This window comes from Ambystoma mexicanum, chromosome 2q (genome assembly GCF_040938575.1).
Source record: "Ambystoma mexicanum isolate Mex_15411 chromosome 2q, UKY_AmexF1_1, whole genome shotgun sequence".
NCBI classification, from domain to species: domain Eukaryota; kingdom Metazoa; phylum Chordata; class Amphibia; order Caudata; family Ambystomatidae; genus Ambystoma; species Ambystoma mexicanum.
The window spans coordinates 580,869,473-580,895,121 of NC_090924.1; the positions used below are offsets into that span (position 1 = coordinate 580,869,473).

A 25,649-nucleotide genomic window follows, 5' to 3' on the forward strand; every position below is an offset into this window, starting at 1 on the left:
CTGTGCTGGGTCTCCAGATTGTGTCAAATTAACATTTATTTGGTATAATTAAATTGACCTGGCAAAGAAAAACATTTACAATTATAATGCACATGAAGTAATACTAAATACATGTGACAGGTAGAACCTTAGAAAAATACAAAGCTAAAAAACTGTACAAAAACACACATAAAGAAAATGACAACGCAGCCAGTGGGAACCGTTGTAACTGATACAGTTCTCAGGTTTTGCATAGGTAAAAGACTCTGTATAAACAAAGTTTTATGCGTACGGTTGATCATGTATACAGTATAACCAGAGCATAACAGTTCTTGTTGTTTCTCTTAGAGGCAACTGAACATTAATCAGCTTCTTGTTATACATAAATTAAGCATTAATAGTTCAAGAGTCTATGTATTGCGCCAATGTGAGTCTGAATGCAGCGCAGCCCAAGTGCACGAGTGAGTCAGGTTGCACAGGATTTATGTTTTGAATAGATGTGTCCGCCTTCCTCAGTCACCCCTGAGTAAAAACGAATAGAAAGAAGAGGAAATGTCAGGTTGTATGTCAACCTGTGTGATATAAAACAGTGTTGTTTCCCAGCGAGGTAGCAAACACCCAGCTTCCGGTATAGAGGGGGAATTGCTTGTGTAGAGACAATGAGTGCTTCGGTGAGTCCTGAACACATTGACCGAGAGGAAGGGGCTGGGGGAAGCAGAGAGGGTCAAGACGCTCATAGTGAGTTAAAGAGACAAATGGTTACTAGATAACCATGCAGTGAGCAAATCAATAGGGGCTGTCGGTGTCAAGAAATCTGTGTTGCAGTGAGCGGGAGATGAATGACCCATGAAGAAAGAGGATGCTTCACGTAAAGTGCTAACCAATGGTCTATGGCTCCAGGGGTGGAATGCTGGATCTTGCAAAAAGCGGAGCTGAGAAGTGTGCTTGCTCCATTGCTGCGGTAATGGCTGCCTGTATGTAAGGAATATACAAGTGGAGGGAATGAGGGCGTGGTGGGCGAGGGTGGCATCATGTGTGTCTGGGGACACCCATATAGATACCTAGATGAACATTGTGTATGGGTTTGTGCCCTTAGAAGTGCGCTATGACCACTGTCAGTATAAAGAGTGGGGAGCTGCGTGGCCAATTTCACACGGTCTACCCATAAAGACCTTACATAAAGATTATTTTGGAAATGGTAGTTTGCGCTCTGCCTCCTTACAGTATGAAATACAATTGAAAATTAATATCAAATTCTTTTATCATATGTGATTTTATTCCCATGAAGGTCAGCCAACATGTGTTTAGACCTTGGTCATTTTCAAGGCTGACATAGAAATCAAAAAGCCATAAAAAAGTTTTGTGAATAGAGTATCAAAATACATGTATATAAAAACCATACCATTGTTGTATTTTGACAGTAAAAATAAAATTATTTTTGGTAACAGTTTCATGCACAATAGAAAGAAAACAAAATGTATAAGTTGTATAATGAGGAAATTATTATTTACATACTTGCGGACAAATCCCCAATCTGAGGTTGAGCAGAAGCAAGAAAAACAAAGACAAAATAGCACTAAAATAGATCACATGATTCACAGTCTTGCATAGTTTATTCGTTCGGACAGTGTGTAATGCATCCCATCCTCTCATGGCCACTGCGTCATTGGATACCATGCTTGATTAATTAGGTTTTGGTGCAATGTATACCGGCCTTAGACATTATCGCTGGTGGAAAAGTCTAGTTCGATATGACAACCGTGTGATTAGCAATGGTATACTGATGGTGGTGGCTATGTCATCATTGTGGATGGACGCCGTCTTGTGCATATTGTACCATCCACCAAATGCATCATAGCACCCAGTGCGTGTTGCTTCCCAGAAAAATATATTTCATTGTGGACTCACCCTTAGTATTCTCTTGATTTAGTAATCTGATGAAAACAGAGGAAGATATATCCATATTACTTGAATCTTGTCTATCATTATAACCTTAATGTACATAGTAGTCGTAATAAAGGAGATTCTCCCTACCAGGGTTGCACGTTGCAATTGATGTTCAGTGGAACTCCTTATTTCTTCTCAAATTGTACTGGTGGCACAGGGTAGATCCCAAATTGCTTTTCTATAAGAATTAATGAGTAGTGTAAACTGCTATTTTTTAAATAGCTCTGCTATTTAGTTAGTTTAAAACATTAACCTTACCAGTTAGTTGCGCGTACTTGTGTTCACTTCTATTCTGATGGACTATCCTGGGTTAAATCCACTGAACGATTGTTCTCTGGCATCTGTAGTCCATATGAAAATATGTGAATATAAGTTCTTCTAGAAACTGTAAATGGCCTTCTACTCATGTTGTGCAGCATGTCCAGTAAGGCAACATACTACTAATGTCTGTCCTATTGGCTGCATCTTACCTTGAATTAATGTTTAGTGCCCGAGTCCTGGGTTAAATCCCTATAGTCTGCACATCACTGTTTTTCATATTGGTTATAACTAGATTCACAGTAATGATATCATTCAGACATGCGCGAGTAAATGTAAACATTACTTGTAAACTATTCCAGCATCATTCTAGGGCCCATGTAATGTGAGATTTAACTCCAGTGATGTACTAACTGTATATTAAATTGTATTGTTGTTATGAACTGACAATTGTGGTTCTGGTTTAGGTCGGTAAATCCATACCAAATATGTATGTCCTTATTACTATGTGTCATTCCACTTATTATTATTGTGTACAGCCATGCAGCAGTTTGACCCTCCTATTGATAACATCCCCAAGACACATGTTCTTGAGCCATGCACTCCATCCATGAAACTGAACTAATAAACTGAACTAATATTCAGTTGGATATAAATTCATGTGTGATATGCTAGCTAACAACTATTCATAATATGTATGGATTGGTTCTCTCAACTCAGAGCACCATTGTCCCTTGGAATTGCCCATTATGGGTGCGTTTAGTGTCTTTAAATAAAAAGGGAATCATTCTAATGGTAAGTACATCTAAGACAAAAATGTCACTGTGGCCAAGAAGAGACATGTGGTGCATGACCCATGTCATGTTCTCATATCTGAGCACCTGTTAGTTTGTCCTAGTGCAGATATTTGTACCTCCACCAGTAACATGTCGACTTGTATTTTAGGTGGCCCAAGTGCCTCTAGTGCACACATTTCATTGTCGATCAGATGCTGGGCAAAAGAAAACAAAGGCCCAATAAATAAAAAAAAAACATTCATCTCATGGTCTGTGTTCAAACCAACTTGAGTGCAACGAAGATAACAAATGCATTTCGATTCCATTTGTTGTAACTTTAGTTTAACATCTCCACCCCTCTTTCCCCCTCATTAGTCCAATAAATTGTAGGCACAATGTAACTGCAAACCGATGGTTCTGTTGCTAATGGACAGCAAGTGGTACCTTCTGGTCCTGATTATTAAGGCTGGCCAAGTGTTCCCTTATCCTGACACGTAGCTGCCTGATTGTGCTTCCCACATATAGTTTATCACAAACACAGATTAGTGCGTAAACAACATGAGTGGTTCAACAACTAATAAAGTCTTCAAACTTAACTCCTAATCCATTAGGATCAGGAAGTTAATCACAGTCCCCATGCGCATGCTTGGGCATGCTGTATGTGCTGCGTTTATGGAAACCTGTAGCCAATTTTAACCAATCACTACAATGAGGGCGCCTCGCAGTGCCTGTATCTAAAAAGGACGGGCTCAGTTTGTTTCTAATGATCTGTGCTTTGGTAAAAACAAATTTGGGTTTATCTGTCAAAAATTGACCTAAGTCATTGTCTAAAAGTAAGATGTTCCAATGCTTATGCACAAGTTTGTACAGTAATGATGCATCCTGGCAGAATTTAGTGATCATGCCCAAACTCCTAGCTGCTTCAGTTTTCTTAACCACCGGATGCATCATAGTTGACAGGTCGGCGCCTGTGTGTTCCTGAAATGTTTTGCTGATAGTGTCTTGTTTTATAACCCCTCTCAAAAAATCTTTGCGCCAGAAGGTCACATTCATGCTGAAAATCTGTATCATTACTACAATTACATTGTGCTTGTTCACCACCAGGAATGTTATTGATGGTGGATTGTTGATGGCAACTACAAGCATGCAGCGTAGAGTTGACTTCAGTAGGCTTTAGAAAAGTCCTGGTTCCTATCCCGCCGTTTGCGATAGAAATGAAGATCTAAAAAAATCAATGTTGGCATCACAATGGCCTGTTCACGTGATGCCAAAAGCATTTGTCATTAGTGTGGGATACAAATCTCTCGAAACATTATTCAGAGCCGTGCCATATAATCAAGATGTCATCTATATAGCGTTTCCATGATACAATGTTAAAAAAATCGCTGTTGTTGAGGGCATGTGTTTCCTCAAATTGTGCCATTTTAAAAAGGTTGGCTTAAGATGGGGTGTACTTTGCTCCCATGGCCACCCCTTTTGTTTGAACAAAGTCTCACTTACTGTAACTGTCTTGTATCTCACTTGCAACTGCTGTAACTCACTTTCTCTCTCAAGAAAGCACCCAGATGCCTCCAGGCTCAGTGCACTATATAAGCTTTAAAAATAAAGTATGAGTCATCAAACATGAAAACATTATTGATTGGAGTAAATCTTAAAACATTTTAAATATTTCTATATGCATACGATATGATGCAGAAAGGCCACGGTATGTATAATCTATTGCTTTACAAGCTAAGTCATGATCGATACTGTGACATCTAAAGTAGCCAGGAGATACCCTTCTTGCCAGCGAATGCCTGCTAGAAATTGCAATACTTGTGTACTGTCTCTAATATAAAATGGCATCTTCAGTACATGTTGTTTTAATGCATTGTCCAAATATTTTGAAATCCCTTCTGTAGCCCAACCTATGCCGCTCCTAATCTGTCTAACCTCTGGAAGATTTTTAAAGGTTTTATTTATCTTTGGTAGAAAACAAAGAGTAGGCATGATTGGTTCAGTGATTCACAAGCAACTTTTTTCTTCACCAGTAAGGTATCCTAAAGAATACCATTCTTGAATCAATGCCTGTAAATCCCGAACGATTTTAGTCAGATTTGAGGCTAGGTTTCGTACAAATGTTTCTTGTCCATGATTATGTCTTCCGGCATATTGAGAACAACATCATTGCCCCCTTTGTCTGCCTCCTTAATAACGATAGTATTGTCTCTTGCTAACCTGTCTAATGATCTAATTTCTTCTGTGCTTAAATTCATTCTCGGCCTCTTTCTCTTGACAGAGATCTTGTCTAAAAATGAGTGGATCTCTTGAGTCAGAGAACTTGATGGAATGTTTCTATAACAATTTCATTTCTAAATTGTGGAGTAAATTTAGATCTGGGTTTCATTGCCTCAATTGTAAGATGTCTGGCTTTCACTCCTAATGCTGAGCAAATTGTTGCCCATTACATGTATCATCATCCAGGGACAACAGAAGGTCAGTCCCTTCAAAGTCTCCCATGGTGAGAGTACTCAGGAAGTTGAGCATACGTCTAGGAACAAATGTCCGCACTTGGTTTGCAAAAGATTTTTTTTTATTTAAGTTTTCTCACAAACTTGAATAGATCAATTTGGAAGTCAACAAAATTAGTATTTGAACTTTGAGAATATAGATACCTAAATGAAAGAGGTCAGTATCCTGATGTGTTATGTCTTAAGTCCTCGAGCGGGTTCATTTATTTATTTTATTTGTACATTTGTAAAGCGCACAAAACCCAAAGGCATCTAGGTGCTGAGACTTAAGACGATGATTACAAGTTTAGGTGCTTCAAGAAAATGCATTTAGACAGTAAGAACACATATACATTACACACAAAATGACCTGCTGACTTGGAGGCAGAGGGTAACAGCAGTTGCAATGGCTAGGGTTATGTATACATAGTGTTTGTCCTGGTGGCGGCGCAGTAGTCAACATGGGTGCTGAGAGCTGAAAGTCAAGTTGTTTGGTGTGTATGGTCTGACCTAAATAGTAGGGTTTTTAGATTTTTCCTGAATGACCAGAAGGATGTCATTTCTTAGTTGTGTGGGGAGGGCGTTCCAAAATTTGGCTGCTATATTTGGCTGATAATGGTGAAAGCTTGTGCCTCTCGCTTTCTGTCTTCTATATCTAGGTGTGATAAGCAGGTTAGTGTAAAATGACAGAGTAGGTCTGTTAGATTGAGTTTTATTGATCAGGTTGCTAAGATAAACTGGCTCATTATTCAAGATACATTTGTGTGTGAGCATGAGAATTAAAATATTGATCCTGCCCTGGACTGGGAGCCAGTCCGCCTAATAGTAGAAATGTGTTCGTTGTTATGAATATTCAGTGCTGTTCTGATGGCATTGTTTTGTATAATTTGTAGTTTTTTGATATTTCTGATACTAGTTCCAGCCATTGGAGAGTTACAATAATCAATCCTAGAAAGTATCAAGGCTCGGGCCAGAGTGATGGAGTTGTCCGTAGAAAGGAACGGTCCATTCGCTCTTACCAATTTGGCTGTGTAGGCAGCAGAGGAGACTGTGGCGTTGACCTGTCTGTTTAAGGTGAGGGAAGAGTTAATGTAGACTCCGAGAGTTTTTATTTTGTTGGCAACCGTGATAGTGTTGCCGTCAATATTAAATGATTTGTACTCTTGTGGCAGATTCCTTAGCTTAGATTTATTTACGATCAGAATTAACTGTCTTGTCGTCATTGAGACACAATTAATTGAGAGCCACCTAAGCCTGGATTGCGAGGTAGATTTTGTTTAAATAGTTTGAGTCTGTGTCATTACATCCAGTAATCGGTATGAGTATTTGTGTATCATCCGCATAGTTTCTATATGTGATACCCATATTGTCAAACTTATCAAATAAAAGCTTAGTAAGTTAATTGTATAAGGTAGGTGACACGCAGGTTCCCTGCGATACAGGTCACCAGTGCAGGGGGGGGGGCTGCTGAGGTGTCAGAGGAGACCCTCATTGTCCTATTAGAAAGAATGTACTTGATCCATTTGATGGCTTCAGGAAACAAGTGGGCCGCTGTTTCAAGGTGGTGGCACAGAATATCGTGATTGACCATATCAAAAGCTGCAGAGAGGTCTAGCAGGAGGATGCTGCACAGGTCACCGTTATCTTTATAATGGTCCATTTGCGTTTTCAAATCTAGAAGGGCTGTCTGTTCCATGGCCTGGTCTGAATCCTAATTGTCTTAGGCCCAAAAGATTATTGCATTCCAAAAATGTTTGGATTTGCAGATAGGCTGTGCAACCAAGGATTTTCAGTAAAAAAGGTACTGTGGTAATATGGCGGAAGTTAGTGGGGATGTTGGGGTCTAATGTAGGTTTTTTAAGTAATGGTAGAACCCAGGCTGCTTTTAGGTCTTTCGATACTAAGTTGGTAGCAAATGAGCATTTTGATAAGGCTGGTAACGAAGAGTGCACATTCAATCGCACATTCTTTTACCAAGGTTGCAGGGCAGGTGTCGTCCTTACATCTGGAGGGTTTTAGGCCTTTAATAATAATAATGGTGTCTGAGGTGGAAATTTGCTAACCTTGAGGAGTTCAGTTGAAGGGAGTGTAGTTGGGAAGGTGGGGTTGAGGTCAAGTTTGGACTTTTATTGTACTATTGTTTGTTTATAGTAATAAGATTCTGTCTGCTAAGGCATTTTGAATGTTGGAACACCATTGTTCATCTTTGACAATATGGCCTGGGAAAGGTACTGGAGAATTCCAGTTCACGGAGAATGGAAAACCCAAATGTATAGGGTTGAAAGAAGGGCTGTAGGTGAGCACCTACCTATAGTAGTTGGGTGGCATCTTGAGAAGGAGTTAACTGGAAAGCTGTCTGATGTACGGGCAGCATTTCTTAAGAGCTCCAGTGGTTGCTATACAGCAAAAGAAGAAGGCTAATGTGAGGCCTGCTTGGAAGGTTAGTCCTCAGATTGACTCAGTCTATTCTGATTAGCTTGAAAGAACAAGGGGTACCTGGTTGCCAAGTAGGTATTGCGCGTTAATAATTTCAAGATGATGTCGCGAACACCTAGAGAGAAACCAGGGGGGAACTTGAAGTCACAGGTACTTCAACAGTGCTGCAGACAAAGCAAAGCAATAATCAAAGCACCATCAGATGCTCTGTTGTGGCTACATAAGAATAATTGCAGTCAGCGTCATGCAGCCTAACAGTGTGGTTTGGCCGAAGGGCAGGTGAATTAAAAGGTGTTGGTGCCGACAGGCCAGCCGCTGCAGAACACCTGATAGCGCTACAGTCATAGGGAATACAACTGGAATGAAGGCACACCATCTAGTAGTTGTGACTAGGCAACTAAGCGCAAATACGGCATTGATTGTGCCGTTGTGCCATCACAAGCAGTGTGTGGTGTTAAATGTGAAGGCAATTAAGGGCATGGCGGGTCTGTTTATGGGACGCGTGATGTTGTCTAGCAACAAACACTGTGTTGCGAGAGTTGCTTTTCAAGGAATTACTTGTCAAAAAAATGTAGATAGTGCTGTTGTACCATCACAAGCGAGTGCATAATGTTAAATATGACGGCAGTTCAGGGCATGAAGCTCCATTTGTTGGACGTGCAATGTTGCCTAGCAGCAAACACTGCGTCGCGAGCGTTGCTTTTCAAAGAAGTGCTTGTCAAAGAGTTAGCGTGGCATGCATGTAGGTGACAGAGGTCCCGAGCCCGCATTTACAAATCGTGCAGCGAGTAATCGAGAGCAGTCACGGGAAGAACTTGCTGTGCGGCCGGCGAGCTGCAGGGTCCAGGGATCAGTGGCTCAGTGTCTTACCTAAAGTGAAAGATTTTCTCGACGTGTCTGCTGTGAGCCCCGGTGCAAGTCGAGTACAGTAAGTTGTCTATACCATCAATCTCTGGAAGCAGCTAGCACGAGAGCTCGCTGTACTTTAGGTGAACAGCACGCCAGGGTGTCTGTGGTGGTGGTGGAAGGCGGGATTGCACTCTACTTGTTAACAACCATAAAAGTCATCCTCGTGTGTCCTGAAGTATAGTGTCAGGAGATGTGCCGTAAAAAATATGGAGCGCTGGGAAGGGTGGCACAGGAGAAGGTGTGCCAGTAAAGGGAGGAGACTGGCAGTTAAATGCCCCTAAATTGAGATAAGTAGGCTGCAGCAGAATTGTTAAGGTGTCATGGCACACACTGTGGGATATGTAGTCGCTAAGGGGTACCCTGTTGTGTATGGTGCAGTGTGTTGCACTGCGGGGGAAGGGACTAGAGGGGAATCTGTGCCACGGTGTGGCAAGGCTGTGATGTGCTGGGTGAACCCAGTCGTGGTTCTCCCCTGCTCTGCTGTCTGAGTATTAGCCGATTAGAAATATGTCAGTGTATCCTCCTTCATTCCCTTTTCTCTATCCAACATCCGCAGGCGTTGTATCCATCTTGCTTCTTTATTAAGAAGACTCCTTTGTGGATTGGATGCATTTTTGACTACATCAATGATACACCACTTAAGGTGATGCAGGGAGTGTGCAGTTCCAGAAAGTGAGATACTAATGGTACTGTGTGATTTGATTCTAATGTGAGCTGGTCTTGTGGTATGTCCAACATATCGTAAACCGCATGGGCATTCTATGAAGTATATAACATTGGTGGTTTTACAACTAGACATGAATCGTAGTTCCCATCTTTTGTTCTCAATCTGGAATGTAAGTGTGTGGAAGTGAATTTGCAAGCTCTAAAGTTGCCACATGGAAAAGGCCCCATCAGTGGGCGTAGGTCCCAGATGCTAATATTGGATCTCCTCTGCTTGGTTTTCGAATTTACCAAGTGGTCTTTGAGATTTTTAGACCGTTTGAAAGCAAACAATATTTATGTTTTGGGTAAATGGGTGGAGATCATTGACCAATATTTCTTCAACATTTTATTAATGGCAATGGGAATTGGTACTGTAAGTCTTGACACGTGATCATGTCCTGTGTGGTGGTATTTTCTTTTTTCTCCAATAGGTATCTCTCGGTGTGTACCTTGCACTTTTCAGTGAATGGGAAACCAGTTTCTTGGGTATCCTCTTTCTCTTAAATCGGAGCTCAATTTGTTGGCACTGTGATAATAGACTGCTGTGGAAGTGCAGTTCTGCCTCAGCCTGAGAAATTGGCTGTAAGGTAGATTCTCTTTCAGAGTCATGGGGTAGAAGCTGGAGAAATGCAAGGTGGTATTGCTATCCGTCTTCTGCTTGTAGAGTGTGCACGACAAGTATTCCAATTCTGCTTTGATGGTCTGATCGAGGAAATTAATACATGGTTTGTCACATTCCATAGTGAACTTTATCGTAGGGTGGTGCTTGTTGATGTATTGTAAGAAATCATAAAAGGTTTCTTGGCTTCCTTCACAGATAAAGATGATGTCGATGTACTTGCACCAGTTTTTAATATGCACCTTGTAAAGGTTGTTTTCTGTCAAGATTAATTCCTCTTCCAAGGCTGCCATGAACAATGTGGCCAGGCTCGGTGCAAATGCTGCCCCCATTATAGTTCCTCTGATTTGAAGATAGAACTGGCTTGCAAACTAAGAGAAATGTTTCTTTAAAGCATTGCTCATGAGCTCTACAATACAATTTGCTGGTACTCCTTTCTCTTTTTTGTTCACTGTGATGAGTCAAGAAGCCTCGTATTATCTCAATTGCTTCAGCCTGTGGTATTAGTGATGTCATCAATGATATCTGTGATGTCATCTTTGATGTCCTGGGTGTTAGTCTTAGCAATGCACGTAGATGCTGCGAGTTATGGTTGCTGAGTTTACCATAATGGGGGAATGTGCAGTGTTTTCTGGTTTCACTGTGAAATATAACATCCCTTTAACAAAAAGTTTTTTTACTGAATGTGCATATATATATATATATATATATATATATATATATATATAGAGCAGGGAATGAAAACAAAGGGGCTAAACATGTGATGTGGTCAGTGATGTCATCAGTTACATTTGAGATACATCTTTCATGTTCTGGGTGTGACTGTTAGCAGTGCATAGTGGTGATGGCAAGTATGGGGTCTCAGTCTGCCATAACTGGCGAATTTCAGGGGTTTTTCGGTTTTGAACCATAATGGGGAGGGCGAACATTTTTCCTTTTTAGTGAAGTGCACCGGTTTTTCGTAGGGCAACTTAACCATAACGTCCCCTCAACAAAGTTTTTTTTGTAGTGAATTTTCCAGGTTTTTGGGAGAGCAACGTAACCATAACGTCCCTTTAACAAAGTATTTTTAACTGAATGCTATAGGGTTTTAGTAGTGTAAATACATCATAACAGTACGTTAACAAAAATGTTGTACTATATTTATCAGTGTTCTAAAAGTAACACACAAGCTACTGTAAAGGAACATTTGAAGTAACTGGCCACCTTCCGAAGAATTCCACATTATCATATGCTGGTGCACAGCATGGGGGCGTGTTCGAAAAGTCATACGCACTTCACAATGACATGTGTAACTGGGTGATGGTGGAGAAGTACATTGTATATTCTTGTACAAACTTGAAAATGGCAAATTTCCGGCACAGAACTCCACAAGTCAAGCGTGCAACACAATATAAGCAAGAGTTCATACCGACGTATCTGGATCATTAACCCCCATTCCTCCCCAAAGAGTGGGGGGATGAATGCCATAAGCAATCGAGATTCTACAGCAGTAACCCGTGCTACCAAGAAAGAGGTTTTTTTGTCTTCAACCGGGAACGCCACAGGCGTTCCCGGCTGAAGATAACAAATCCCTTTTTCAAGATGGCCACCATAGAAAGGGAAGATGGGTGTTGGATAGAAACCATTCTTCGCTTTCCATTGCAGGCTACAGAAAGCAAAAATGAAACTGTGTGCCTGTAAAGGCAGCACCACCTTTGTGTTCCTTAAGAAATGTGTGGTTATAAGCGATACCTTTACCAGAAAGGCAGTCCCTGGTGGACATGGCAACCTCAATGCAATGTTTTGTCCCTTCCAGTAATGGCCAGTAGCCACATCTCCGACATTGTGGCCACTAACCATATATAGATGTTACCCCTCAGAGACGGAAGCTGTACCGTTGATTTGTTATGTACATGAGTACACTTGTTAAATACCAAAACACTATCACATACACAACATAAACATTTTCGGGTGTTGGCAATGACCTTTACTTACATGTGTTGTAAATGTAGTAATTTCATTCTGTAACAATGTGCTTACAAAACGCAAAGGAGTAGTCTACTTAGGTTTACATAAAATCTGAAACATACTCTGTGATGGGAAGCGCAATGACGTTAGAAATACTGGAAGCAACAACATTACCACTCACCGTTCGACACATAATTTCGTAAGTGGCACAGGTCAAAAGGTGTGAAGATATGTGTATTGGGAGGGTGTAACCATGTATTATTTTACAAACATTTCTGTGCACCAAACGCTTTCAGTGCACCTTACCTCATTTTCCCGCTTTTAAGAAGATAGTAAGTATTCTGAACTAATGTTGGTTAATATGGCATCTGGGTGACAGAAATTGGTCTGAAGGTGACAGAAATTGGCCTGACGGCACTAAAGCATAGGATATGGGCCTGACCCTCCCGTAGCCAAAGGAAGTGGGGTATGCAGTACCTTTCTCCATAACGTTCCTTGGCAGCTTAAACAAATGCATCCATATTGACGCACCTGCCGTGATGTAGCACCTACAAAAGAACACATTACAACATGCAACATAGCATGCCACATTGTGAAAGCGGAGAGTAAATTTGTAAAAAAAACGCTGACATTTCAAAATTAGTACAGTAGTTTTATTTCACAATAAACTGAGCAAAATCATCACCCTAAGCAATTAGTAAAGTAGTTGTGTTTCACAATGAACTGTGCAAAATGATTGCCCTATGCACATTTCCATACAAGTAGTACGTTTCTGTCTTTCGTCGACAATGAAAATGGTAATGGGCATGTTGGTTTCTTTCTCACACAGAAAGTGAGCGTCAACCACTGTGATCTACACCACCAGAAAAGATGGAATGTTACTTCTTATTGGGACAGCAGCGTACAGACATAGAGATCCAACACGATCATCCCACTGAATTATAACGCACAGACAACCGGTAATGAACAGTTGCATTTAACCGTTAAAAAATCTGTCACTCGGCAGCTGTAATCTGTGACAATCACAATAGGAAAGGAAGTATCTCAGGAGAAAAGCGTAAATGAAATGTATATCAATACGCAACCTCTGCACAAAACAAAGTTGTAACACATACATTTACTACTAAATAATAATTTAATTTGGGGAAATGTACTTGGCACGCTGCAAATGGCGACAATGTGAAATGTCCATGATGGGGGGAAAAAAATTCAATGGCACGTAAACCTTGTAATGCAGTAGGAAAAAATATTTTTTCCCCCCAAAGTAAAAATTTGATGTCAATTGGGTATATAGGCGGGAAAAATACACTTACATGATGTGGACCGCTCCATTGCGTTAGCTGCAGTCAGACAGTAGTGTAACTAATATTTCATGGTTGGTGCAAATGTTTTTGAAGCATAACCTTATCAAACGATATGTTTTTCTAACTGTTACTCCCTACATTCTTTCTGCTCTTTCCCTGGACCTCAAGGTTAAAAAACAACTGACCCTTATGGCTGTCGACAAATATGCAGCCGTACTAAGCTCGTATTTAAAACAGAAAATGAAGTGGCCTTCACTGCGAATGCAAATAGTGTCTCATTTTGCAACAACATATCAGCGGCTATTCATGAGAACCGCTACTCCCGTACACGCGCGGAACTGCTGTGTGTACGAAATAGAGCAGGTGGCTGCCTCAGATTCCCGCCAGTCTGATGTATTGTAAAATGGACGCAGTAAGTTCATTTCGTACAATGAGTAGCAAGTTTCACTGTACCGTACGACAGTGCTAACAAGAATACTTCAATGTTTCACTTTCTACTACCAAGTCTCATTAACGCTCACCCTTCGAAACAGTGTTCCATAAGTGTAACAAGTGCATTGGTGTCTTCTTCATTTAGGTATATTAGCGGCGATGTCCACGTTGAACAGAAAACCAAGAAAACATGGTGGACATATCGAAAGATTAAGACGCACTTCACGCTGTGCCACAACCAATCGGTGAAAGCGCAACATGGTCACGGCCAGCATGCCACAAAATAGCCAATTGCAATCTTCTCCACGGAGCGAACAGTGAAGTGTGACCGCGGAGCGGACATAGATATCACTAATTTGTAGAGACATACTTTTTGATCCTTTTTAAGGGAACTACTGGATGGATTGTCACAAAATTTACAAAAGCACGCTTTTGCGACCAAGCCCCTGCCACTGCCGCAAATTTGGTTGAAATCCGTCCAGCGGTTTGGCCTGTAGCCGTGCGCAAAGTTTTCCCCCATTCAGTCTATGGGAAAAAAGACGTTTTGGCACCCCCCTTATAACTTTGCCCCCCCCACCCGGACCAAACATCTAGAAACTTTGCAAAACAATTCAGAGTGGCCCATATACTTTCTTTGCACGGTTTGGTGAGGATTCTTCCAAGTGGAGCAGAGTTATAAGCCCCCCAAAAAGTGATCTTCCTATGGAAACAGCAACCTAACCATAACTACACAGTCACTAACTTGGCTGTGTAATATACATATATATTAGGAAAAGAACCTGAACGTTGTCAGAAAACGGCGGCATTCATCCATGAATATCAAAGATGCACATCGACATCAGGAACCTCTGTATTTCGTCCTTTTATTTAGTACATCATGGACAGGGTAGAGCAGAGAAAAACAACACGTTTTACCGTGGCAGACTTCGTCCGATTCTTTGCTTGTGAGTGTTTCCGGGGTTTTAAACATCGTACAGGCATAGAGTACTTTTTTACATTTCTAACATCTAAAGGGGTACCTAGCTGTTTGTTCATAGCCTGCATTGGCCGCCATGTTAAACATTAACAGCATGATTCAGGTCCTATAAAATTCTGCTGCCAATACGATGGATACTGTTATTGGCTCCATATTTGTGCGCATATTGTTGCATATATTGATACAACAATGCATGCGAATGCAGAAGGCAGCAAACGTACATAAATGTTTGTTCTTTTGCTCTAACTTCCTCAAATGAAACAGATATCTGACAGCACTTAAGTGATTTTGAGAACACCACCATGTGGTGCTTCGATTTCTCTACCACAAATTCTTAAAATTGGTTGTGCAAAGTTGCGAACTGTAAAGAAGTCATATAAAGCGCATAGTGCATTTTTGAGGTTTAAGATTTTGCAGGGTGGTGTCTAAGGTGCCTGAATTGCAGAGAGATAAACACTGTAAAGGGCACAGTGCATCAGGCTTTATAGTCGTGCGTTTGCCTGTGCAGTCTATGGGGTCTTGATATAAAGTGCATTAGGTCGAAATTTGGTATGGTTCTGAATTAAATGTGTGCCATAGTAACATTTAATAATTATCACAGATAACCCCATCTTGGAATTAGATATTCATGCATACCATGGTGATATGCAAGATCTAAAGTGCAAAGTTCAATGTTGCTAAATGTAAATAAATTAAGTAAAGTGCATAGAGCATTGGGGGACCCTGAGTGTTTGAGGGTGCTTTGGTTATAAAATGTAGCGCCATAGTACGTTTGAATTAAAGACTGTATAACCTAAAAGTGCACAAGGCTAAATCTGCGGCCAAGGGAATGAGATATAAAGTGCTTGGTGCATAGTTTGGCCCTGAGATGAATGAGAGACCAAAAGTGCCATAAGTCAAAGTGAAAAATGTTAGATTGCATAAGTGCATATAAATATGTTGGAGAATTATCAGGTGGCTGCAGTTTGCACAAATATAGTATATAAAAGTCTGTTCTCTCCAGCGGGCATTCACTATATGGACGCCACATTGTTTGATTATCTTCGATAAATGCACACAATGTTAAAAATGGAAAAAGTCTACAAGCCTCGTCGGTAACGTGAAATCAACGTTAAAAACCAACAGAGAAAAATGATTCTACTGTGGGAGGTTCCATGTAATAATGTCCCCTCAACAATAAGGCCATGCAAAGAAAATTGCTAAAAAAATGTGCAGTTATTTGGGAACAATATTAGATGGAACATGCAGGGGACACCCCTGCAACCTCCAAAGCCTTTTTTTTCTCCAAGGGGATCGGGGGACACCCCTGCTCCCCCTGTCACTATATAGATGGTCACCTATATAATGTTGCCACAACCTTTTCCAGGCAACATTATATACATCAACCATAAATATATAGGGATAATACCCTGTGGAAAAAGTGATTGGATAGTGAATCCAAATAACGCCAGATTGTATATTTTGAACATTAAAAAATGTCACAATTCGGCCTATCTGGTCACAAGATGCTGGTTGTAATCAGAATACAAACATCACAGAGAATAGCACAGTGCCCAACAAGATCCATAGATATGCAAGCAGGTAATTCATGGTTTTAGATATTTCAGTCGCCCACAAAGGTATAAAGCTCCTCCTCTTTGTTGTGTCCTCCCGGGGTCTTTGTATTGTAATTGACAATATATCGGCTCTCTAATTGTCACAATTTGCGCTCTTGATTGCCTCCCCTAGGATGTTCAGCTACTGTATCAATTCCAAAGTATTTAAAAGATGAAATGTCTCCTCTGTGTTTCTCATCAAAGTGTTTGGCGAGAGGATATGTAGGATCATAATTGTTGATGGCTCTTGGGCGTTGGAGTATACGAGCTTTGAATTCAAGTTTAGTGCTTCCTATATACCATAGATCACAGTTGCATTGAATGACATATATTACAAATTTAGTTTTGTAATATCAATACTTTGCCCAGTCCGCTGTTTGTATTGTTTAAGCCATATCTGCATGCTTTGCATTTTGCACATTTCTGGAAGCCTTTGCGTGTACTGGTGAGCCAAATTGAAGGGGAAGATGTGAGATTTGATTGAAAGTGGCTTGGTGACAATTCTGACTGTATGGATCTCTCCTTCCTGAAAGTTATACTGGCATTTGATTGAATGGCTTGCCGGATATCCGCGTCCCTCTGCAAAAGAGGCCAGTGTTTAGCCAAAATTTTCCTGATTTCCTTATTAAAGGTGATAATGAATCTGATGGATTCTGAGTCTTTTTATTTGCCTTGATGAAGATCTCCCCTCTGGTTTGATTTGTACATTGTTTGTATGCTCTGTTTATGATCGCTTTTTGATAGCCTCTAGGATGGAACCTTGCTGCTGTGGTTTTTGCATTTTGTTGGTATGTTGACGGTTCACTACAATTGTTTCATCCTTAAAAATTCCCCATAGGGTATGCTATTTTTCAAGCTCATGGGATGGGCACTTGAAGCGTGTAGCACTGAATTGGTGATTGTTGGTTTACGATGGTCTTTTGTGGTGATTGCTTCATTCACAACTTTAACCTTAATGTTCAAGAACAACACTTCTGTGCAGTCATGATGTTGTGTGAATTTGAGACTTGCATTTTGTGTGTTTTAAAAGTTTGAAGAAATCTAACCATTCTGTTCCAGTGCCCTCCCAAAGTATGAAGAGATTGTCTACGTATTGACACCACAGTACCACCTTGCTGGTATGAACATCCATGCTATCATCAGAGAAAAGGCTTTATTCCCAGGCTCCCATATAGAGATTAGCATATGTTGCAGCTACATCTGTGCCCATAGCTGTCCCACACACCTGGTTGAACTATTGGCCGTGAAACATAAAGGAATTGTGAAGAAGACAAAAAGACAACATGTCAAGTAGCATCAGAGAATGTTCTCAGAAGCTCAATGATCTTGTGGACAGATATCCTCTAATTGCTTCAATGCCTTTTTTGTGGGTGATGCAGGTATAGAGGGTGACCACATTAAGCGTGACTAATAAGTTGCTGGACTTCCATGGAATTTGATGAATTTGTTGAAGTAAATCCATTGTGTCTTTTGTGTAGGAGGGTAATGTTTCTACACACGGAAAAAGGAATTTATCTAAGTAATTAGACATATTTTCAAGTAGAGAGTCAAAGGAAGCAACTATCTGTCTGCCTGGAGGTTTTTTGATGGATTTGTGAATCTTAGTTATGAAGGAAATAATAGGCATAGTGGGTAAATCTTTTATCAATTATCTTCTTTCCTGCGAGGTCAATAGTCCTGATTCATACCAGTTTAGTAGTTTGAGATCGTACTCGATTTTGTAAATAGGGTACGGATTGCGTGCCAATTTTTCATAGTTATGCACTTTTTTTTAGCTGTCGAATCGCTTCAGTTTTGTAGTTGCACATTTTCTCCACTCGTTTTGATCCAGGTTTTGTTGTATATCCTCTTCATTGTTGTTACGCACTTTGAAACACTCGAGTATATAAGGCGCGTTATAGATGCCATATAATATCATGCAGTGATTCAACAGTGCATAGTGTTGGTATTTCTATAATACTTAATTTGGAAGCTATTTCTTTGTCGTTGTCATTTCTTGGTTTTGAGAAATGTGAGTTGACAAAATATTTGGCTAGCCTGATTTTTCTTATAAAACAGTGTATGTCAATCCTATATTGTGCATAGTCAAATTTAGATGTTAGACAAAAAGACAAACCTTTCATGAGTACCTTGTTGTCTGTATCAGAATCCTGTCTGATAGATTCATATGGATATCGGATACATTACTCACCGTAATTGTATTTCTGATGCTTGTATCTGCTTAGATTCACATGATGTTCATAGGCCGACATCTAGTGGAAGCTGCGTAGTGTTACAGTTGTTGTTTTCGAAACTCGAAAAGTGACTGTTGATAGGGAGTGCCAGTAATACTATCCCTAGTGTGACGTCCACTGTACCCATGATCCCCCACGCGTCGAGGTCCCTCAGATTGTTATTTTCTGACATGAGGTAGCATGAGGTGTAGCGTGAGTACAGTTGTATCCAAGCAGATACGTATCAGACAAGCTCATAAGCATCCGTGCGCCTTCTCTCCGAGGGGAGTAAGGGTGGGTTGCATGTGAATCTAAGCAGATGCGAGCATCAGAAATAAGATAAGTGATTAATGTATCCCTTCTGAGGCTTTTGGAATCTGCTTAGATAACATTCTGTGGATAGATTGGCGAGCAGTGGAAGAAGGAGGTGGGTTGTGAGAAGGTTCATGAGCGAATAAATGTCTTGGAACCGCTTGACCCGCTTGTGTATCTGTCTTGGAATGGGTGTCAATGCAGTAGTGCTGAGTATGAACAGAGCTCCATGTAGCTGCCTTGCAAATACTGTCTAATGGAACATTTGCAATGAATGCCAGAATGGCCCCAGTACCTCGCATGGAGTGAGCCCTGGGTGTAAAAGGCAGTGTTTTATCTGATAGGGAATAGCACAGTTGGATACATCTGACTATCCACCTAGAGATAGCTCTCTTAGAGACACGATCACCTTCTCTGCCTGGCGCTATGGAGACAAACAATTAATCTGTTTTTCTTAGCGGTCTGGTCTTGTCTACGTAGTAGAGGACCGCTCTTCTCACATCCAGTGTGTGGAGATTTACCTCAGCAGAGCTCTTGGGCTCCTGGAAGAAAGCCGGTAGCTCAATTGACTGGTTTACATGAAATTTGGAGATGAATTTAGGTGAGAACCTAGGGTGAGTACGTAAAACCAGCTTGTCCTGATGTATACTAAAGAAAAGATCCCGCACTGACAATGCTTGGATTTCACTAACGCTTCTTATGGAAGTGATAGCCACTAAGAAGGCAGTCTTATAAGTCAGGTGTTTGAGAACTAGACTTGTGCATGGGCTCGAAAGGGGGTCCCATTAGCTTAGCGAGTACCACATTGAGGTCCCAAACTGGCAGTGGGTTAGAAATTCGAGGGTGGAGTCTCTTTACCCCTTTCATAAGTGCTTTGATGACCAGCACCTTCCACCATGAGTGCTTATTATGGGAAGTGGTGTAGGCTGACAAGGCCGCCAGGTGGACTTTTAGGGAGTTAAACACTAACCCCGCATTTAGCAAGTGGAGCATATAAGTGAGAATGTTAGATGGAGTACGTTCTGTGGGGTTGATCTGCTTAGTCTGGCACCAAATTACACATTTTTATCCATTTATCAAAGTAACAGTGTTTGGTTTTCTTGATTCTTTCAAGATATCAATACATCTTGAGATGCCTGAACTCTGACCTCAGGAGCCATGCTGCCAAGTTCATTGAGTGTGGTTGAGGGTGCACTGTTAATTCCTTGTACTGGGTGAGTAGGTTGTACTGGCACAGGAGTTTGATGGGATCGCACATCGCCAGTTTGCGCAGATGTGGATACCATGGTTGTCTTGCCCACATAGGACCAACTAGGATAAGCGTCAACGGTTCCTTGTGTAACTTGTTCACCACCTTCCTCATGAGAGGAGTTGGGGGGAGGAGGGGTGAGGGGGAGCGTAAGCAAATTTCCCAGACCAGCTCATCCATAGGGCATTCCCCTTGGAGCCTGGCTGGGGGAACCCTGACGCGAAGTCTAGGCATTGACGGTCTTCGCTTGTGGCGCATAAGTCTTTAGTTGGGAAACCCCATTGAGAGAAGAGGTGTTCTACGACTCCTTTGTGTAGACGCCACTCGTGTTCCTGTGGTAGGGGATCTCTGCTCAAAGAGTCTGCTGGAGCGTTGAGTTCCCCTGGAACATATCGTGATGACAGGAACCTTTTCCGTCTGAGTGCCCATCTCCACATTCTTTGTGCAAGTCTGGACCGATTTGGAGAACGTGTACCCCCCTGCTTGTTGATGTAAAACATTGCTGTAGTGCTGTGTGTTAGGATCTGCATGGACAGGTTTGTTAAATGGCGTTCGAATGCCTGAAGGGCTTTGAATACTGCCACAAGTTCCAGCACATTGATGTGGTTCTGAGCTGCAGTCTGAGACCACAGACCCTGATCTGTGTGGTGAAGGTAGTGAGCTCCCCACCCTGTCAGTGAGGGGTCTGTTGTGACCACTGCCTGTATCTCTGGGTCGTAGAAAGTTTTCCTTTCGTTAGGTTTTCTCTTATCCACCAGCAAAGATTTTGTACAAGTGTTGGCGAAACGACCACTAGATCGTCCCACTGACCGCTTGCCTGAGACCACTGTTTCGCCAACCATTCCTGTATGGGACGCATGCGCAGGTGCGCGTGAGGAACCAGGTAAATGCAAGATGCCATCATGCCTATTAAACGATTGCTTTGCGCACCCTTATCTGGCGGCCGGCCTGATAATGTGTTATTTGCAGTAACACATTTTTTTACTCTTTCCTCTGAAGGAAAGACCAATCCTTCCTCTGTGTTTAGGACAACTCCTAGGAACTGTTTATAAGTGCTTGGCACTAGGCTTGATTTATTTTCTTATTAGAGAAGCCCAATTGAAAGAGGAGGTTGATTCTTATTTGAAGGTTTTGTCTGCAAATCAGAGGTGATTCTCCTGTTATGAGTCAGTCGTCCAGGCAACGGTACACTGGGATTGCCTCCCTGCACAGGTGCTCTGCCACTACTGCCAGTACCTTTGTGAATACCATTGGAGCCGAGACTATTCCAAAGGGCAGCACCTTGAATTAGTAGTTCTTGTTCGCTATCTTGAAACGCAAGTATCTTCTGTGCGCTTGGAACATTGAAATATGAAACTAGGCATATTTCATATCCAGTGTTGCCATGTAATCCCCCTTTTTTAGTAGCAGGATTACCTCTTGTAGCGTAGTCATGCAGAACTTTTGTGCCTTGACATACTTGTTTGCAGGGCGTAAATCTAATACAGGGTGCATTGTTAGATCTTTCTTTGGCACAAGAAAGTAAGTTGTTTACCTGGTTGGCCAGGACCACTTCTATGACGTCCTTGTGTAGTTATCTCTTCTAGAAGGATCAGCTGATGTTTTTATGAGTGGAATTTCTGTTATGGGGGGTGGTTGTGAGGATGTTGAAGTAGTTCTATACAGTAGCCCCCTGCTACTGTGGACAGCACCCATCTGTCTGAGGTGATTCCCTCCCATGCGTGGGTGAAATTGGAAATACGTCCTACTGGGGCAGCATGGGAGGGTACCTGGAGCGGAATGTCACTTGCTCTGAGGTGGAGTGCCACCTCGAGCCAGGCATCTGCCCCAACCACGACCTCTGCGTTGTCCTGTGGGATAGCCTTGGAAGGCTTGTCCTTGATTACGTTCCCAGGAGGAACCTTGGCCCTGATTGTAGCGTGATCCTCGTTGAGAATTTTGGCCCCGAAAACAGCGAAAATTTCCGTTAAGTCTCTGACCAGTAGGCTTGTTAGTGAGTTGACCTAAAGATTTTAGAGTGTCATACTCTTCCTTTGCTGTTATAAGTGTGTCTTCCACGGCCTTACCGAAGAGCACGTTCGGTTCCACTGGCATGTTTATAAGAGTGGCCTCTGTTTCTGGCCTAAAGCCTGACTGGCGCAGCCCTGCAAGCCTCTTTATAACCGTCCCCTCCGTAATGACTCTTCAGCACTGTCCGCCGCATCGAAATTTGATTTAAGGAGACTGGTAGATACGGCCCTTCCATCTGCTGCCACCTGAGCTAGTTGTGATCTGAGTGGCTCCGGGGCAGATGAAAGTAAAGCAGACATTTCTTCCCACTTATGGCAATTATAACTAGCCAAGAGGGTTGGGTTGTTGGCTATCCTGGTTTGATAAGCCGCAAAGGAGGCGACCTTTCTGCCCATGGCATAGATCTTTTGCTTTCTTTATCAGGTGGAGCCTTGGAGGAAGCAAGGGGTGTGCCAGCTCTCTTTCTAGTTGTGGGGACAACTAAGGAGCCCCGTTTTAGTTGGCCTCTTAATATAAAGGGTCTGAGGGTGCAGGCCTGAATAATTTCTCCACGCGTGGGTTAACAGCCCGTGTGAGATTGGGTGCTTCTAACGATGGCTCTATCCTGCGTTGCACTGATTTTAGTAGCGGAATAAACTGGCCCACTGTGTTTTGGTCCCCCAGGATTTGTTTATGCAAAGTCTATATCCTCCTGTACCTCCTGTGTGTCAATTTGGAAGTGTTCCGCACCCTTGGCTAATACTTCATTGAGGAGGGGTTGATTAACAACAGGCGAATCGACAACTGGATAGTCTTGATTAAGAAGGGAGTCTATGGAGTACATGTTAGCCTCTTGGTCTGCCTCTGGGTCCTCCTCATCCCCATCTGTATCCTCCTCAATAAATTGAGGGTCAGATGCCTCCACAAAGGAGATAGCTTCTTGCTCTTCTTGGTCTAATTCAGGGTCATATAAATCTATAACTGTACTTTGTAAGGGAACATTAGAGCAAGACCTCTTAGAAGGGGGTTGAGTAGGTAAGGCAGAGGCTTGAGAGCCACAAGGGGCTGTGGTGGGAGGAGTGGAAACTCTCAAAGTAATCTGGGTTTCTCTCGTAAAAATTGGTCATAAAGGTCATTCTTCGCATTACTCTATCAATATCTTGAAGACCATTCCTTGGAACTTGGGATCACCATAGATTGAGGGGTAAGACCTAAGTCCTTATTAGTGGGAGGTATTACTTTATGCCTAGAATCCTAGGTTTTTCTATGGGCTTGGATAATATAGGCTTTCCCTTCTGTGGTGTCTTCTCCCTAGGAGGGCTCTTGTCCCTATGAGGGGTTTTAGAGATCTTTTTTCCCACACCCTGGGGCCCAGAGGAGTGTTTTACAAGACATTTTGGGGTCTACCACGATATCCGACGTCGAGTGTCGAATTTCGGATGCGGGAGCCGAGGGAGTTGTTCGAGCTGCCATTGCTAAAGGTTCCCTCTGCCTCTATGGCCTCGAGTTGCCTGGCGTAATGGGCCTAGCTTTTTGTGGAACGTCCTTTAACATCTTTGGCTTGAAGAGCCTGCACGCTCAACAAGACGTTTCGACATGGTCTCTTGGAAGACACAAATTACAAACTAAGTGTTTGTCCAACCACAGGACTTTTCGGTTACACTTGGGGCAAATTTTAAACAGTGTATTTTCCATAATTATAATTTATGGTTATGGCAGCTGGGCGAATAAAGTGTAGGAAGATGAGAATATGCATTCTAAAATGGCCTCCCCTCGCACTCCCTACTGTATGTGCCGAGGCCTGGGGCGGCCTTCCAAGGCCGAACGGTCCATCGCGTTGGTCTCCGACACGCAGTCTATATGTCTTCACCGGCGTGGTATTTCAGAGGTCGGTGAAAGGATAGAAAAATTATATAGGTAATTGTGAAAAGTCAATGGCTTAGCACCGAAGGAACTCAGCTATATGCGTCTGTCTAGCAAGGCGGAAAAAAACAATCTGAGGGACCTCAACGCGTGGGGGATCATGGGTTCAGTGGACATCGCACTACGGATAGTATTACTGGCACGCCCTGTCGACGTCCCTTTTCGAGTTTCTAAAACAACAACTGTAATACTCTGCAGCTTCCACTAGATTTCGGCCTATGCACAGCATATGATCTAAGCAGATTCCACAAGACTCAGAAATATATTTCTCCAGCATTGGATCTTTCATGGATTCACATGCTTAGAATATTCCCCGTCGTCAGGCTGGGAATCCTTGGTAAGTTATATAGACATTTTCCATAGGAAAAAATTCCGACACTTTTGTGTCCTATCTACGTCGTTTTGGGCCGCGCACGCCGGCGCCACTAGGACGTAGAGGTATATATAGCCCCGCCCCCGCGGCTCCCTCAGATTTCAACCGTCTTCCAAAGTAGTGGGATTACCTTGCGTATCTGCTATTTGGTTAGGTTGTACTTTCTACTTCTGCGACTGTTTTTTCTTCTCGAAAAAATGTCTGGAAAGGCGTTGTTTCGTCTGTGTGCTACATGCGGTCTTAAGAAGGTGTACGAAGGGGATGGTCATATGGACTGCATTTACTGTCTTCATCCTCACCACACTGCGGACACATGTGAAATCTGTCAAGGCTTCTCCCAGAAGACCCTCAAAGACCGAAAAAGATGCCTTGTCGATTGGCTCAATGACGGGGTGGGTGTGTACCCGGCATCGGAGGTGGGCTCCACGGCCTCGAGAAGTAAGTCAGAACCCCCGACATTCCCTCCGGCGTTCTGCTGAAAAACACCCCTCGGAGAAGCATCCGGAGAAACATTCGAAGGCCCCCTCTTCACACAAGGCGTCGTCTTCTTCCTCCTTGTCTAAAAAGGAGAGAAAAGAACCATCTAAATCCTCCTCAGGAGACCGTCGTAAGTCTACCTTGAGTCGAGAGGCCTCGGCCAGCAAGTCGGCCCCGAAAGCGGCGGGCACACCTCAAGGCCCTGCGCCACTTGCTTCGTCGACGGCCCGCTCATCGACGCCGGCGTCATCAGCGGCTCCTCCCACGGTTCAGACTGCGGCTGTAGGAAACATATCGTCGTCGACGGTGGTTCCGTCTATGGGATGGCAACCGGAGGTTTTCGATCCCGTTCCGCCTGAGGCCCTGCTACAACCAGAGGTGGCTTTTTCCATCTCGTCGGCTGACGAGGAACGTGGCCCGGTCGCCCACCCAACCGATCTGGGGTTGCAACCAACCAGTGCGTTGACGCTCTTGAGTGGGGGTACCATCCCTATGACCTCGTCATTACTGAACCCCTAGGCAGTGCTGTCCTTGGAGGTGCTAAATACGCTACAGAAGCTGTTGGAGCATTTGGACACACAGATACCTCAGCCCAGTGCCCCGGCACTGCTACAGTCTACGCCACTCGTCGACGAGCCGGGCCCGGCTCCTCGCCCGACGACCAGGATTACTGCCACTTCCCAAGCTGCGGAATATCGCCCTCGCCCACAAGAAGAGGGAGAACTACCGGACTCTGAT

At 42.7% G+C, this 25,649-nt stretch overlaps 1 protein-coding gene across 4 annotated transcripts in view; it reads left to right on the forward strand.

Moving 5' to 3' along the window:
• The window catches only part of XYLB (xylulokinase), a 1,749,028-nt gene that overhangs the window by 7,924 nt on the left and 1,715,455 nt on the right, over positions 1–25,649 (forward strand). The window contains exon 1 of one of the 4 annotated variants that reach the window (XM_069647732.1): positions 12,981–13,027. The exons of the other annotated variants lie outside the window; for them this stretch is intronic. The gene's annotated coding sequence lies outside the window, so the exon portion shown is untranslated. Of the gene's footprint in view, positions 1–12,980; positions 13,028–25,649 lie in introns of those variants that run through there. 4 annotated transcript variants of the gene reach the window in all.